Source organism: Canis aureus, chromosome 24 (genome assembly GCF_053574225.1).
Source record: "Canis aureus isolate CA01 chromosome 24, VMU_Caureus_v.1.0, whole genome shotgun sequence".
Lineage (NCBI taxonomy): Eukaryota > Metazoa > Chordata > Mammalia > Carnivora > Canidae > Canis > Canis aureus.
In genome coordinates this window covers 7,441,385-7,459,529 of record NC_135634.1, presented here as the reverse complement: position 1 = coordinate 7,459,529, position 18,145 = coordinate 7,441,385, and positions in this window count along the sequence as shown.

The following is an 18,145-nucleotide window of genomic DNA, read 5'->3' as shown; positions in this document are numbered from 1 at the left end:
TGAAAATTACCATTAATAAAATGAAAAGGCTAGCCACATATTGGAAGAAAACACATACAACACATCTATTTCACAAAGGACTGTATCCACAATATGTGAAGAATTCTTACAATTCAATAAAATAAATCAACTCAATTAAAAATGGGCAAAAGATTTGAATAGACCCTTCACAAAGATATGTGAATGGTTAATTAGCACATGAAAAAAATGCTTAATATCACTAGTCATAGGAAAAACAAAACTTAAAACTCCAGTGAGATCCCACTTTTACCCCCCATGATTAAAAACAAACACACAAATAGATATGATGCCAAATGTTGACAAAGATAGGAGCACCTGGGACACTTACACATTTCTGGTGGGAATGTAAAATGTTACATAGAATTCCACACTGGAAAGCTATTTGGCAGTTTCTGGTAAAGTTGAATATACACTTAACTTTATGTGAGCAATTTTACTCAGATATTACTCAAGAAAAATGAAAACAGATGTCTGCTAAAGGTATGTACCTCACTGTAATGTCTTTATTCATATTAACAAAAAATTGGAAACAACCCAAATGTCCATCAAAAGGTATATAGATAAATTGTGTTATATCCCTCTAATGGAATATTTCTCAGCTAGTAAAAGTAAAAACTATTGAGACATGGAGCAGTTCAGATGAACCTCCAAGTATTATGCTAAATGGAAAAAGTCAGACACAAAAGGCCACTTACTGATTCCATTTATATAAGCCTCTAGGAAGGACAAATCTATAGTGATTGAAAGAAACCATGGTTCTTAGAACTGAGGATGGGGATGGGAATGGAATGGGAAGGATCACAAGTGAACTGTTGGGTGATAGCAATATTTCATTTCTTCATGTGAGGCGTTTACACAGATGTTACAATTTGTCAGTATGGACCTATAAACATTTTATGATATATAAATTATATCTCAATATAGTTGCTTTTTTGGAAAGAGAAATGGGAACCAAAAAATAATAGTAATAGTGACCCCTGAATTGATACTGAATAGAATTCAAAGCTTGACTTCCAAGTAAAATAAAAATCTGACCATAACTTTAAGGCAGGTATCTTGCTGCATTGTTCTATCCAGCCAACCTTTTTGCAGTATTGAGAGATGGTGGTAATAAATTAGAAAGCCTTTCTTTGCTTCTTTACCAGAAATTAGGCTCTTTTAAATCCTCTTCTTCTCTCCAAACTTTTCTAGATTGACCCCTACAACCCTTAGGAACCACAGATTTGGTATTATTAAACTGTGTGATGATTGTGGGTCACATAGAGGGAATGATGGCAGGTTGGAGGAAAGGTTCCCCAGGATTTCAGTTTAGACTCTTACCTGGAGCCATTTGCTGTTGAGATCCTCTGCTGTCATACCCAGAATCAATAGAATAAAACTGTATCTGGGCACAGGACCACAGGCATGGGTCTGGAATGCTCCCAATTAGTTTCTGGCCATACATCTAAGATGGTTCTGGCCCTATGCACCAGCTCTATGTTGAGTCATCAGCTTGGAAATAAGTTTTCTGGCTTCAAATCTTGTCCTGAAGCTGACACCATTTCTTTTTCCTTTAGATTGCTTGTACTTAGTGTGAGCATGGATAGATCTGGCCTTGCTAATACAATGTCAGCCACTCTAGCAGTATTAAAAGTACCTTGTACCTTTTCATCCGTTAGCCTCAATTCTAGTATCATCTCTCTTAGGGAGGGCTTCTAGGACTGCATTAGCTAAAGGAGACATCCCTCACCCCATGCCACAATGTGACACACGGTCACATTACCCAGCACTATTGTATTCATTACACGCATCAATGTCTGAAATTATACTGGTGCTTATTTTTTATCTGTCTCTTCCCACTGGAATGATCCCAATGAAAAAAAGGACCTGGTCAGCCTGTTCATGGACTCCTTAAAACAGTGCTCAGCTTAGAACAGGCACTCAATGAATATTTTGGAGTGAATTTATACAACAGAGAGGGAAATATTTAAAAAGTTACATAGAATCCACATTTAATTTCTCTCAAACATTTCTATTCATACTCTTGATGAGTAAAAATTATTTAAAATAGAAAATTATATTGCATGCTACTTGCCACCTACTGATGAGAGATCTATAAACAAAAGTTGCCAAAATCCAAATTGCTTTTCTTTAAACTTTAATTCCCTTTAACAGATCTTTTAAATACTTAAAGTAAAAGTAAAGTTTAGTCTCAATGGATGTATTTAATACTATTTAGCTATGAAGCAGATATACACTTTTACTTATGTAAGCATCAAAGAACTTTAGTTGATTTTTTGCCCTTTTTACGGTTCAAAGGTTCCTATTTCAAAACTATAAATAAAAGTTAACAGAAATATGGAAATATACAGAGTAAAGTCACCTAGTGAATAAAATTGCAATATAGAGAGAAAAAGGTGTGCAAGCAAGGTAGGCAGCATTCTGTCTTGATTTATTGCTATAAGGGAAAGAAAGAAAGTAATGATGACCCAACAATTCCAAAAACCTTTATCATTTTAAGCTAATGAAAAAAACACATTTTTATAGCAGAAAAATGCAACATATAGAAAAATATAAAAACTGGACTGTCTCCATCAGCTTAAAAAAGAAATGTGAATAAAATACTCCAAGATCATTTATTTTCAGTAGACTTTCCTTTTAGGTTTGTGGGTTAGATCCATCAACCCAAATTTGGATCTCATGATTTCTGCCACCCCTTGACATCACAGAAGCTTGGTGTTCTACTTGGGACAGTTGTTACAGTGGATAGAATTCTGTCCTTCCTAATTATGTCCGTGTCTTAACTCCCAGTACTGGTGAATATGACCTTATTTGGAAATAGGGTCTTTGTACATAAAATTAAGTTACAGATCTCAAGATGAGAGAATACTGGTTTTGGGGTTAGCCTCCAATCCAATAATTAATGTTCCAATAAGAAAATGCAGGAGGTTTGAGACAACCAGACACAAAGAACCAGAGGGAAGACATGTGAAGACTGAGGCAGAAACTGGAATGATGTGTCTGCAAATCAAGGAAAACAAAGGATTATGGGCAAACTAAGAAAAGAGTAGCTAGGTGAAAGCCATGGAATGAATTTTCTCTCTGAGCCTCCAGAAAGTACCAGCCTTGCAGACAATTAGATCTCAGACTTCTGGCCTCCAGAACTATGAGTGAATACATTTCTGTTGCTTTAAGCCACCAATTTTGAGTAAACTGTTATGGAAATAATAGGAAACAAACAGTTGTTTAATGTTTGAAATAGTTTTTATTTTTTGATTGTAATTGACGTATGCTTGACATATAATATTAAATTAGTTTCAGGTGTACAGTGTAATAATTCAATATTTATTATATAAATAATTCATGATATGTGTATTACAATATTATTGACTATTATTCCCTATGCTGTGCTTTCCATCCCCGTGACTTATTTAATAGGCTTTTGTGTTTAAAAGTTCAACAAACACAATGTCTTGTTACTTTGCAGATCATTGTGGGGCACTATAATCTGTGTCTTTGGGAAGCAAACTTTTAATGGTCTTTAATTAAAGCTTTCATAGGTACTGCAGCAACAGAAAATTTACTTTGGGGAACAACAGTGACAAGTTCAAGACTAGGCTAAAAGAATCTCAGACACCCTGGGGCCAATTGAAAACTCTGATTTTTCATTTTGTAACAGTTAACATTCTTGGGGAAAAATAATCATTTAGTAACTAGTTCCCTTGGAAGTAATAGCAAATTTTCTTTGAAGTGGTTGCTTAGCAGAGCTGTTCTTCACTCAGCTATTCTGTAATATTTTGATTTTAATATGCTGTAGGAAAATTTGTTCTTCTAATTACTAATAAGACAAGTAAACAGAGGAGAGGCAAGGGTGAAAATGTGTTATTTAAATGTTTAAAACATTCACTAAGGGCTTGGACTATAATATTAAATTTATAATATACTAAGTAAAAATTTAGCAAGAATTCAATATATTTAAAATGAATTTGAGGGGTACCTGCATGGCTCAGTTAAGCATCCAACTCTAGATTTCGACTCAAGTCATGATCTTAGGGTTGTGAGATCAAGCCTCACATCAGGCTCCACGCTTGGGTGGAGCCTGCTTTAGAGTCTCTCTCCCTCTCCCTCTGCCCCTTTCCCCTAACTAATTTTACTTGGTTAATTAATTAAAATGCATCTGACCTTTCACAACTTGAGAAATAACTTTAATAGTATTCAGTCATGTAAACAAGAATTTTAGAAACATTTTAGAAACATTCTGGCGACTATGTCTCTCCACCCCATCCTCCCATTCTCTTCTAAATACCTTCTCAATATCCCACCTTAATGCCACTCTTAGAAGAGGCTCTCATCTTTCCAGGACTAGACTTTGACAGTATGTATCTTACTGGTCTCCTAGCTTTCATTGTGTATCTGTTCCAGTCTGCCATCCACGCTGCTTCTAGGGTTACATGTCTATTTTAAAGAAATCACATGAATTAAATCACATGTGAATACAAATTTCTCAGCATGATACAGAAGACCTTTCCTTATCTGGCACTTGCCTAGTTTCCCTTCATTTATCCCCACTCCCTAATCCTCACACTATGCTTGTTTTGTCAGATGCTGGTAGTTGCCTAATGAAAATCTAATCTCTCCCTTTTCCTATTCTTAGATCACCAGTTTATTCCAAGGCATAAATATTCCCAGTTTAAAACATACACACATACACACACACGACATTTCTCATCTTTGTTTTAGCCAGGAATCATCATCTGACAAAATTCTGGCCAGAGAGACCTAAGCAATTGCATGTGGGAAAGCTATGGGAAGAGTTCAGTTTCTTGAAATAGTACCTTCTCTGCTTGTCCAGGGGTAGGGGATTTTGTTCAATTTCCTGGGTCCCACAGTACCCCTTTCTTCTATTTGCTGGTTGTTGTTCTTTTTTTTCTTCTTTCTGTCTGGCTAAGTGGATTGAAGCTTGGAGGTAGAACAGCTTCCTCCCCCCCCCACCATGAGGCAAATAAGGATGGTGGTTACCAGCTATAGATGGTAGTATGGAGAAGAAAGGAGCTTGGGATGTGGGGGACAGCACGATGTTGCTGCACCAGGCCTGGGTTGCCTGCCTCTGGTCTTTTTTTGTGAGAAAAATCAATCTCTATTTGGTTATGCCACTAATTCAGATCACATTGACATGTAACCAAATCCAATCCTAGCAGATACAACCATAGACAATATATCATTCATCTTTTCTTGAATAAATCTTTGTTATCAAGCCTCTCTTCCTCAGTAGATTTCTCTCCTGGCCCAGAAAAATTCCTATTCATCATTTAGCATCCAACTCAAGTGGTACCACCTTAAAGATGCATTTCACAATTTCCATCCTAATTACTTACTATTCTACATCAGTCCCCCTACCTTTTGGGGGCATACCCTAAAATGAGCAGGCAATACTCAGGCATCATTCTGTGAGACATGCCACTTCCCTTGTAGTACTGCCTGGAATATAAACCTTACTTGAAATTGTCAGTGGGTCCATCTGATTTCAGTGCTCTTCTCTCAACAAAATCTGAAAAAACTTGTAACTGATAGCTTATAAGCTCAAAGAAAGAAAATAATTTTTTCAAAAAGTGCTTTTATACCAAGAAATTACTATAATATATACAGTTACAGGGAGCACAAGCATATATATCGATTAATGCACATGAATATACACACATCTGTACACATAGTATATGTGGTGTGTATGCATAAGTACATACAATATGCCACTCTGCACACAAGAAATATAAATTCTATATAAATAGAACAATAATTCCAAATTAATATAAGATATCTTAATTGAGGTATAGGTTAGTGTTTCTCAAACTTCAATGTATATGAAAATTCCCTGGGGATCTCACTGAAGTATAGACTAGGAGCACTAGTGTGGGATTTGTGAGTCTGCACTTCTAACAAATTTCCCAGATATTATAGATTGCTGCTGGTTCAGGTACCACTCTAAGTAGCAAGGACAGAGGGAAGATATAAGCTTCTTGTATCTTAGGAGAAAGCCTCTATCTTAAAACAGGTATGGCCCTCTTTTGTTTCCTTTTTTTTTTTTTTTTAGGATTATGCAATTTATGCTCAGTCACAAATATTTGGTGAGGCCAGTTGGCTATGTGCTCTTTACACCCCTTTTCTCTTATACTGAACATACAGCTGGGCTATTATTCCCAGCTTTCATTTGAGTTAGATATGGCTATATCACGAAGTCTAGTCAATGTGATGTGCTATATCCTACTTCCAGTTCTGGCTCTGACACACTTTCATATGTGATTCTACATGCTCTTTACCTTTCCACTGGCTTGATTCAGACAAACATGGTGACCTTGGAAGCCAGCTGGTGAAAATAGCAAAGACTAAAGATGGAAGGAGCTTGTGATCCTGTAATGCTTTTTGGAAGAGCCACCTGTTTGTCCTAGGAGCACTCATTTTTGACCTTACATAACTGAGAAATAAAGTTGTAAGATTTTTGAGCAATTATACATTTTGTTTTTAGAGTAAACTTCCTACCCTACTTAAAGCAGTAGTAATTTTGTAATCTGGTAGAAACATACCATGATATTAGTGCAAGATTGGTATTGTTTGGGACTGGCTAAGGTTTATAAATATAAATTACTGTTAAACTTGGTTTCTTTTTGTTTATATACCTGTGGTCACAGGTGGATGATGAGGCTAATTGAATGCCATAAACACCATGCTCTTTTTTTTTTAATACATGTTTAAGTTTTCTCAGCTTCATCTCCTCACTTAGAACATTTTCTTTCTTCTTTCTTTCCTTTCTTTCTTTCTTTCTTTCTTTCTTTCTTTCTTTCTTTCTTTCTTCTTTCTTTCTTTCTTCATGAGAGACACAGAGAGAGAGAGAGAGAGAGAGAGAGAGAGAGAGAGGCAGAGACACAGGCAGAGGGAGAAGCAGACTCTATGCAGGGAGCCTGACATGGGATTCGATCCCGGGTCTCCAGAATCATATCCTGGGCTGGAGGTGATGCTAAACCGCTGAGCCACCTGGGCTGCCCTAAAAACCATGTTCTAATTTGAATAGTAGCTGTTTTATTTAGAATTTTTAAAAAAGACACATTATTTAGGATGTGTCCAGTTTCACCAGTGAAATACAGCACAGAAATTACATGAACAATTTTTTGTTATAGTAGTAACAAAATTATAAGCAAGTTCAATATATTAGTGACTCTTAGGAAAATAATTAAAAATATATATGCCCTTAAAGCCATGAATAAACAGAACTGCTTTTTGAAACTCTGTTTCTAATGAGTAGTATTCAAAAGCACCATAGAAAAGGACCTAAAAATTCAAAATTCCCTTCATAGTAAGTAGTTCCTACAAAATCATTCCTAAATTTGAAGGTAGGAGAGATAAGGAATTTAGCAGAATATTTAGCAAGAAAGCATCAGAGACATAAAAAGTGTGTGAGAAATATAAGGAAAATCAATAGGGTTCTATTAGAAGTCATTACTAATCCTTTGCATTTTTACTTGTATTATCAGTTGTTCATAATAAAAGCCGTTTTTATTTCATAGGATTATAGCTATTGGCTATAACATATATTGTCCATCACCTAAAATAAATGAAACTAAAGAGATTTCTGAGCCTTTTCATTCCAGAAATGAGACAGCAAATTGATTTCTATATAACAGATAATTGTGTAAATAAATTACTAAATGGTCAGATGGGCTTTGCTTTCCATCTCTGAGCATGATTTGTGGACAAGCTGTTATTTGTAGGAAACTGTGATTAGTCTTCAAATGTGGAGAATGTAAATAAATGTATTTTCATATACACATGTTTATGAATGAAAGCAAGCAAATCTCCTTTAATGTGTTAAGCCAAAGTAGTAGCCTTCCAGATGACAGTTTATCAGCTGCTGTCAATTCACAGTATTAACAAGCAGGAATGTTTGCATAATGGCAATCAGAATGGAGTCTTCCCTTCACTTTTAAGTCAACTGTTCCAGCTTTGGCCTGCCCAAAGTTTTCCCTCCAGTCTCAAACAATGGGTAATAAATCAAGGGGGAATAAATCAAATACTGCTTAATTTGAGTTTTGGTTCTTTCTGGAAGATTTGAGCAAAATGTTACAAGGTCTAAGCAAAGTTTGCAAGGCAAAGAGTGCAGGCTGAATCTGGCCTGCAGATGTGCTCTGTAGTAGGCCTCAACAATGTCATCATTTTTCTCAGGAGATTAGAAAAAATGTCTGAACCAGGGCTTTTCTCAAAACATATGAAATTCTATCACCAATGGGCTGGGATCTTGTTTGGAGGATCAAGTGAAGCTGAGGGGCTTTTGATAAGGACAGACTTTCTGTGTTCTCTTTCTGTTTTGCTCTCCCAAAGCCTGGATCATGTAAATGCCTGTCTGGCCCCTGTTGGCGTTTCTATTTGTAACTTCTATGTAGAGGAATGGGCGTGGGGTGATAGTGATATGTAGAAACAATAACAAAGAGCAAGTTTTCAAAACTCCATACTTAGATCTTTATTCAAGAGAAAAAAAAAAGGGAATTGATGGTGCTAGAACCACTTCAAAACAAATGCATTAGAATGGACTGGATCATTACAGCAGCTGAACAAAAATACTTAAAAAAGAAACTTTTTAGTTTGCTGAGATTCCTTGACATACCTGTATTTTTTGGGTTTTCTTTTAAAACGAGCTAGATAAAGAATACTGAAACAAAGAAATAACAACTGTTAATTAAGCATAAATGTACTTGCTTTTCTTTCTATACACACGGTGTGTGGAGGTCTTCCTGTGTTGTTCAATCAATAATATACAAATTGAGAAAAGTATACCTCCATCTTTAAATTAATGAATTTGAAGTTTTCATGATGAATCTCTAAATTCTTTTTGTATGTGTGTGGCGGGGGGCGGGGGGCACAGCAGCAGAGACGCAGAGAGAGAGAATCTTAAACAGGCTCTACACCCAGCACAGAGCCTGACACAGAGCTCATTCTCACAATCCTGAGATCATGATCTGAGCTGAAATCATAAGTCAGACACTTAACCCACTGAGACAGCCAGGTGCCCCCTGTGATGAATCTTTAAATCTTTATTAAAATATAGAAATCTTAAGAAGTGAATAACAGATTTATGGCCTCTCTAAACTCTTTGTAATATCTTACAGTCAAAATAGCTCTGCCTTTAGATTTACATTTCACATATTTTGAATCATTTAAGCTGTCTTCTTCTATCTTCCTGTTTTTGTTAATGGCACTATGCCTAGTGCTTCTTAAAATGATAGTGTAGCAGCCCCAAGTGGAATAAAAATAAAGTCTTTCAAATGAAAGCTAAGGTGTGGATACAGAATACATAGGTATTGCATATTTCATGTTCTTTTCTTAACTATGATAATCTAAGAACAACCGGGAATTCTTAAAGGAAATTTTCAACTACTAATGTTTGTCGGCTCTGCTCCTGGGCTCCCAGGGAAGCTGTGCTCTAACATTTACCAAGGTCAAAATGACTGCAAAATCTCAAAGCAAGAGGCTCTATTTCTGCCCCAAGCACACATTGTACATCTGCTTCATTAAAAAAATAAATTACCAAAAAGGACCATTCTGAAGATAGAGGATGAGAAAAAGTAAGAAAATTCTCTGGTTCCCATAAGATTAAAGTCATACAGCCCTGCATGTAATAGAAACTTAAGGTTTGCCACTTTCTGAAATGTTCTTTGTCTAATAATTTGTAATTTTTTAATGTAAAAAATGTACAATACCTTACACCAAATGTTCCCTTTCTGGAGCACTTTCTTTCTTACAAAGATTGTGTATCCCAGGCTGTCCTAATCTGGGCTCTCTTCCATTTTTTTTTTTTTTTTTTTAGAAATTCTGAAAGGTTTGTTCATTTTTCGTCAACAGAATCATGGCACCTTAAAAAAGCAACAGTGGTTTTTTGATATGGCAGGACAAAAGAGATTAGCCTTTAAGTCACACTGTTAAATACAAAAAAGCAGGACAATATCATCGTTTATACATTTCTTTGCTTTTTCTACTTAGTTTTTCCTTCTCCTTCGTCTTACCATTAGTGGATTTCAAAAGGAAAAACAGAACCCAAAACAATGCAAAACAGCAACAACAACTTTCTTCAGTGTGGCTTTTCCAGCCATAGACTCTTGGGGTTCTAGTCAGAGCCTGCTTATGGCTGGTTTTCAGAGAAGATTTGACTTGATTAGAGGAAATTTCAGACTACTGTAGCCTTAAAAACGCCGCATCCGGAGAACAGCTGTTGCCAATAGAGGTAGTGATTCTCTCCCATTTTCGAAGAAAGAGATCTTAAATTAGCCACCCTCTTGACCCTTCCAAGTGTTTGCTCCTGTTGTTTGCTGTTTTGTTTCTAAATTGCCAATGTATGGATTATTTGTGTATTTATTTATGCACACTCTGCCATATTCCAAAAGATTTCAAGTGGTTAGACAGGTAACTTTTAGCAAAATAAATCTTAAAGGAGGTGAAAAATTAGGCACCAAAAGTAGGAATATAAGAACAGAGAGCATATACAATATGTATATCAAAAACTTTGATGGGCAGGCAAGAGGTGGGCTGCTCACTCTTCTCTACTACCCATGGGGGTGTAGATAGCTGTGGAACTCACCTGCCCCTGTTCATTGCTACAAACAGAGGTACTACCAAGAGGGGCAGGAAATAGAACAAACCTCAATGATTTAAATATTGCTACCTTTAAGGCGGAGGTTGAAAGGAAGGATTAAAAAGAGGCCCTGGTTTATTTCCACCTTTCACTTATTCTCCTTAACTCTGCAGCAACCCCCTGAAGTTTAAAAGGTGAATCAATACTGCTCAACCCAGCTGCTCTAGAGTCCAGGACAGAGTCCTTTTCAGCCTGAATAAAGCCTAGCTTTGTGTTTCTTGCATCAAGTTTCTAGAGGATCCAAAATGAGGCCTTTTCCCTCTCTAGGGTGAGCTGCATTGCCTTGTGGGGTCTTCCCCCAAGGAGAAATGTGACACGAATCTCAACCTATTAACATTAATATTAATGACGTTTACTCGAAATGCTCAAATGCCACTGGATTGCTTCCAAGAACTAAAATGTTTTACAGAGTTCCTTTTTTACACCCCATATTCCTAGCTATTGTAGAGCTTGAAATGTGTTATATCTTGTGTTGGTGATAAGCTGTTATCAAGACAAAGCTAAGCTGGTGAGATCTGAGTTGCCAGGTGTCAGGGTCATCCATTAGGACAGTAAGCCAAAAGGAAAGTAACCATCGAGGTTTTGATCATTGTGGTAGCATAGGTAAGAAACTAACTAGAAGAAAGCTCTGTACTTCCTTTCCTTACCCACAATGTTCCCTTTTCCCCTGTGGAATGCTGCTGGGTGGGAGTCAGGTGGAGCAGGCAGGTGAGGGGATTGCCTCGTTGCCAGGGGAGCCCCATACAAGAGGCTCTTGCTGCAGGTGATATATGGAAACCAGAAAAATCATCAAACAAATGGGGTAATGAGCTGCCATGATTACAGGAAAAGCTTAGAATGTCGCTAAAATTATCTAGGTGCTAAAAATGTGTATAATGATGATAAATTTCTAAGAGGAAAGAACTATTTTTGAAAACAATGTTGCAACGAAGTGATCTAATAATAGGCTGACCTGAAGATCATCCTAGATCATCATTTCTGCATCCCATTTACTAAACCAACACCCACTGATACTGTTATTCGACTTTGTAGAAACATCTCAAAAACAGAAGCTGAGGAATTGCTAAATATCACATCAAAAAGAGGAGTTTCACACAAAAGTGTGAATACTTGGAAGAACTAAGTGCTCTTCCTTCTGGCAAAAGCAAAGAGGAATGCAAGGAGCTACAGTGTTGGGGCTTGCAGGGTAGAGGTTGTTACCCCCACGCAGCCTTTCACTTTGTGGATGAGTCCATCAGGCCTGGAGGCGGTGGTGACCTGCCCAAAGTGAAACAAGAAGGCAGAGACAACGCAGGGCCAGGCTGAGCTGTGTGGGGACTCCCAGCAGAGAGCTGTCCATCAACAAGCAAAATCCCTAGGAAAACAACTCAGGGTTTTAGAACTGCAGAATGTTGCACTTGGAAAGAACCAACTTAATTTTGTTATAGACCGCTGAGGTAATTAGAGGAAACTTAGGATATAGACCAAAAGATCCTTATTTTTTTTTATTATTTATTTATGATAGAGACATAGGCAGAGGGAGAAGCAGGCTCCATGCACCGGAAGCCTGATGTGGGATTCGATCCCGGGTCTCCAGGATCGCGCCCTGGGCCAAAGGCAGGCGCCAAACCACTGCGCCACCCAGGGATCCCCCCAAAAGATCCTTATTAAAAAGCACAAGGGTCACCAAATACAGACTCTTCATTGGCCTGTCCTGCTGTTTGTCCTGGCTTTCTCCTTCATGTTATGCCTCTCCCACCTACAAGTTTTTCAGTAGGAGCCCTGAAACTTGCCCATTCAGGGACTATGCAATTTTTGGTCCTTTATCCTGAAATACACTCTCCTCCCTTTCTGGCTGATTCCAACTGTAGCTTCATTCTAAGTGTTACTCTTCCAAAGAAACCTTTCCCAAATGACCTGTTTAGGTGGCCCTCCCTAGAAAGCCTTCTGCTTTTGTTGTTGTTGTTTTTTAATTAATTAATTGCATGAGTGGAGGGAGGCGGGGAGAGGCAGAGAGAGAAGGATAGAGAGACTCTCAGACTCTGCACTGAGCATCCATGCTGATGCAGACCTCGATCTCACAATGCTGAGATCATGACCTGAGCCAAAATCAAGAGTCAGACACTTAATCTGCTAAGCTACCCAGGTGCCTCTAGAAAGCCTGTTTAAAGTTAGTATTGATATAAACAATTTAATATGTGTTGCAGTAGAGGCCAGTATATTCTTTGGGCTCACTTTGTATTAATCATTGTATTTTTTACTTAATTTTTACTTTTATCCAAGGACATAGTAAGAAAAGTCAGAAGGTTCCTCACAGGTTGATATGAAAAGTGGTACCTGCTACCCCTGTTCTCTGCCCCACCAACTTGATTTCTGCTTCCTGGAGGAAACGCTTTCAATTCTTTTAGTGTGTGTGTGTATGCACATGTGTGTGCGTTTGTGTGTTGGTGAGTACATGTGTGTGCGTGTGTATGTATTAGTATTAACTCCATATTGTTTGATAACATACTCATCCTGCTCTTTTTTTTTATTTTGAAAAGTTAGTTATTGATTTCCTGCTATGGAAAATGAGGTCTATCTCTCTTCCATCTGTTTTTTTCTCACATACTTCCTAGTGCATTTATATCATAATTTCTGGTTAGGTAAATATATGGTGTTTATATTATTTTGATTCCATTTACGCTATTTATAATTCAGCCGCAAGCTATAATATTATAACATTTCCTTTCTTAGACACTACATATTCCTTTATTCAGTTTTATCTTTCTTACTGTTAGTAACTGTCTTGTTATCTCTTTGGCTTAATTTTTAATGTATCTATTGCTAATTTACCCCCAAATTCTCTTGTATATGTGTAAACTTTATTTCAGTATTTGTGAGCACATCAGGTGTTAATTTCATCTTCTTAAGACAGTTGTCCTTCCGCTCTAGCCTAAAACATTCATTTTCCAAGCTTGTCTGTCATTGTTGCCTGGACTTTTCTTGCACTGGAGCCCTGGAATGTCCTCTTGCTCTGCCCCACTGTGGGATCTCCTGTTTTCAAGGTCCCTCTCTCAGAGGCCACAGATTGATCATTTTTGAAACATCAAGATGAAGTAATACCAGTGACAATAGCCATAGGACCTCAAAGGACTAAAGGCTCTTTCTTCTGTTATATTAGACATTTAATCACATTTTGTGTTTTTAAGTTTGGTTTCTGATGCCATTTCATGTAAAATAAATTCTCCCTTTTAACATCTATGTGTGACTATTTTCGCTTTTAATATATTACCTTTCAAGAAGGTAGCAAGGGCAATTGAAGAAGTATTAAATATATACAACAGTTTAATCATGTAGAAAAAAGTGCTTTTTCACTTTGCATTTTTTTGCTGCTTATATAAAGGCTTGAGTAAAATGGGGTGATGGGTTTGTAATGTGCTCAGGTGGAAAAAATATATTTTGTGATTTCTAAGACCAAGAAGATGAAATCCACAATGTTCAAATATAGACTTAAATGCTTGTAACCAGTAATCCCCAAAAGAATCCTAAACAAGATTTTTTGTGAAATTGACAAGCTGATTCTAAAATTTATATAAATGCAGAAGAAAAAAACTGGCAAAAGCAACCTTGGGTAAGAAGAACAAAAAGAGGGATGCCTGGGTGGCTCAGTGGTTGAGTGCCTGCCTTCAGCTCAGGGCGTGATCCCAGAGTCTGGGATCGAGTCCCACATCGGGTTCCTTGTGGGGAGGCTGCTTCTCCCTCTGCCTGTGACTCTGCTTCTCTCTCTCTCTGTCTCTCATGAATAAATAAATAAAATCTTTAAAAAATAAAAAGAAGAGCAAAAAGAGTGCAACTACCAGAAACCAATACCTATTATAAAAGTATAGTAATCAAAACAGTGTGGTATCTGTACCTAGATAGACAAATAGACAAATGGAACAGAATACAGACTTCAGAAACAAATCCACACATATATTGTCACCTGGTTTATGACAAGGTGATCCTACAGTAGAGTGAAAAAAGTTCTTTTCAACAAATAATGCTGGTATGGGGCACCCAGGTGGCTCAGTTAGGCATCCAAATCTTGATTTCGGCTCAGATCATGATCTCAGGGTCATGAGATAGAACTCCGAATCAGGTTCTGTGCTCAGCAGAGAGCATGCTTGAAATTCTCCCTCTCTTTCTGCCCTCTCCCCTCTCAAATAAATAAATCTTTGAAAAAAATAGTTCTGGTATAACTGAATACATACATGGGGAAAATGTATCTCTATGCTTACATCATACATCATACAAAAAAAATTTCAGTGGATTTAAAATCTATATGTGAGAATGAAACAGTAAAGCCTTAAAAAAACCTATAGGGGAACATTTTCATGACTTTGGAGTAGGTAAAGATTTTTTTTTAAATATATGCACTGGACTGTATTAAAATTAAAGAATTTCTTTTCATCAAAATAAACCATCAAGAGAGTTTAAAGGCAAACCACACATAGAAAAGAGATATTTACAATACATACACTTAAAAAACAAATCAATAAGAGACCAAAAAATTGGCAAAAAGATTTGAATAGGCATTTTACAAGAGAATATTCTAATCACCAATACACACATGATAAGATTCTCAACATCATTAATCATTAGGGTAATTATTTTTTTTAAATGAACGTTTTATCTTGTTTTTATTTATTCATTCATGAGAGATACAGAGAGAGAGAGAGAGAGAGAGAGGCAGAGACACAGAGGGAGAAGCATGCTCCCTGCAAGGAGCCCGACATGGGACCCGATCCCCAGACCCAGGATCATACCCTGAGCCAAAGGCAGACGCTCAACCACTGAGCCACTCTGGCATCCCTCATTAGGGTAATTAAATCATGTTTCTCTACAAAACCACAAGAATGGCTAAAATTAAAAGGCTTCTTGGTTAGTGAGAAACTATAACCTTTGTGCATTGTTGGTGGTAATGTGTAATTGTGCAGTGCAATAGAGAACAGGTGTTTTCTGTTGTTACTCAAAAAAATCAAACATAGAATTACCATGTAATACAATTACATATGTGAGTATATAGCCCAAAGCAGTGAAAGCAGGAGCTTAAGCAGATATTTGTATACAAATGTTCCTTGCAGCATTATTCACAAAAGCCAAAAGATGGAAACAACCCAAGTATCTATTGATGGATAAACGGAGGAACAAAGTATGATATAAACTTACAATGGACTATTATTCAGCCTTAAAAAAGAATAAGTCTATTACATGCAACAATACAGATGAACGTTGAAGACAATATGGTGAGTGAAATAAGCCAGACACAAAAGGACAAATATATAATTACACTTCCATAAGGTACCTAGAATTGTCAAATTCACAGAGAAGAGAAGTAGAAGGATTGTTTCCAGGGCCTGTGGGTTACCACCATGGGAAATTACTATTTAATAGGTGCAGAGCTCTAGTTTGGCAGGATGGAAAAGTTCTGGAGATGGATGGTGATGATGGTTGCACACCAATGTGAGTGTGCTTAATGATAATGAACTGTGTACACTTAAAAATGGCTCAAATGATACGTTTTGAATATTTTACCACAATAAAAAAAGAAACTTGTTGAGAGGATGTGAAACACCTATCTTTTAGTTTTTGCTGATGGGTATGTAAAATGGTACAAGTGTTTTGGAATGTGTCAGTGTTTACTAAAGCTAAATATATGCCTGTCCTTATTACCAAGGAATTTCACTCCTAGATGTATACATCCAATGGAAGTTAGTACATATCTCAAAAATATATGCAAGAATACTCAACAAAATTATTCTTATTAGAAAAAACATGAAGTACCCCCAAATATCCATCAACAGTACAACAGATAGTAAATTAAGCTATCTTGATCAGGTCTGTTTACACAATTTATAGGGCAATTTTACAGTGCAAAATGAAAATGCAGGTTCCTTGTTAAGAAATTATTAAGAATCTCAAGATGTCAGCAGCAGAGCATTAAAGCAAACAGGAGCCTACGTGGCACTGCACACGTGACATTCCTATGAAGCCTGTCCTGATAATGGTACAATGGAATACTACACAGCAATAAAAGATAAACAACTTATTACTACTACATATAACAAATGGATGAATTTTGAAGACATACAATGAGCAAAAGAGCCCATGCACAACAGAAAATATACTATATGATTTCATTTATATGAAGATTAAGAACAGAGAAAATAATATATGATGATAGAATTCAGAATTGTGGCCACTCTGGGGGCTATATTGAATGGGAAGAGGCATGAGAGAGCCTTCTAGAGTTGGGGAGATGTTCTGTATCTTGATATAGATTGTGGATACACAGATTTAAATGTGTATAAAAATGTAAGTACCAATACTTGTCAGAGTGAATATAAAAGCACCACATGATATCAGCTGCCCCTATGCTCAGCTCCCTTTCACCTAGCACAGATATGAATCTTGTGCTCTGACTCTTGTTTAGTTGAGTGATGTTATAGGGTCATATAACTCAGAGAATAATGGATAAAGACGCTTCATGTCTTTGATTCATGGCAGACATTTCCATTGTCCACAACTAACACCTGCCATCCTGAGATGCTCCTCAGAGCCAGGAGTGCCAGTTCACACCCAACAGACACAGAAGTCTACCTGGGATACTTAGGTCATGAGCAAAAGTGCTACATATGACCAAAAAAACCCTATGTTATAGTGTACCATGATTGTACTTTGCCTTCGCTATTAAACATTATTTCAGATAATCTTCTCTTTTCATTACAATGTAATTTTTAGATTTATCACATGAAAAATACATATTTAGAAGAGAAACAATTTTCATATTAAAAACAAAATAAAATTAGAACAAAATTACTCTAGTAATAGAGGTCATTAAGTAAACACGTATTCTTGACTGGTGACAATTGGCTGAAGAAGCCTTTGAATATAAAATGGACCTATAGAGTTTGAATTCCTAGATTTCCTTTTCCTTTTGAAGCAATGCATGTGCCAACTGCAAAGGGACATAGGGGGACCAGACAAAGAATTTTCTGCCTCCCTATTCAACTTCTGAATGCCTGGCATTTTAATGAGGGATTGCTTTTTATGTGAAAAATATTTATCTGCTATGCATCAATCTCTCTGATAAATTGAAGCTATTATTTATATTTTAATCATATTTACAAAAATTGTCTTTATTATCCTGGGATATTTTGATACTGTGTGGAAATTTAATATGAAAAGTATAAAACCTGTATTACCTGTTTTCTTGGGCAATGGGAAAATAAACGCATAAGGAGATGGATAATGGGAAAGAACAATTGGTAGGATTGATGCACTTTGATGATGAGCACCAGCAGGATTCTGCTGAGTACACAGGCCCACTGCCACAGAAATGTGAGTATGTTGGAGATTATCATCTTCAAGGAGCCCCTTCAACCAACAGAGTATGGGAGCTGGGAGAGGAATATTTCTTCCCATCCCTCTCAGTAGACAACTGAAAAAAATCTTCTGCACACTTCACAGAAAGTG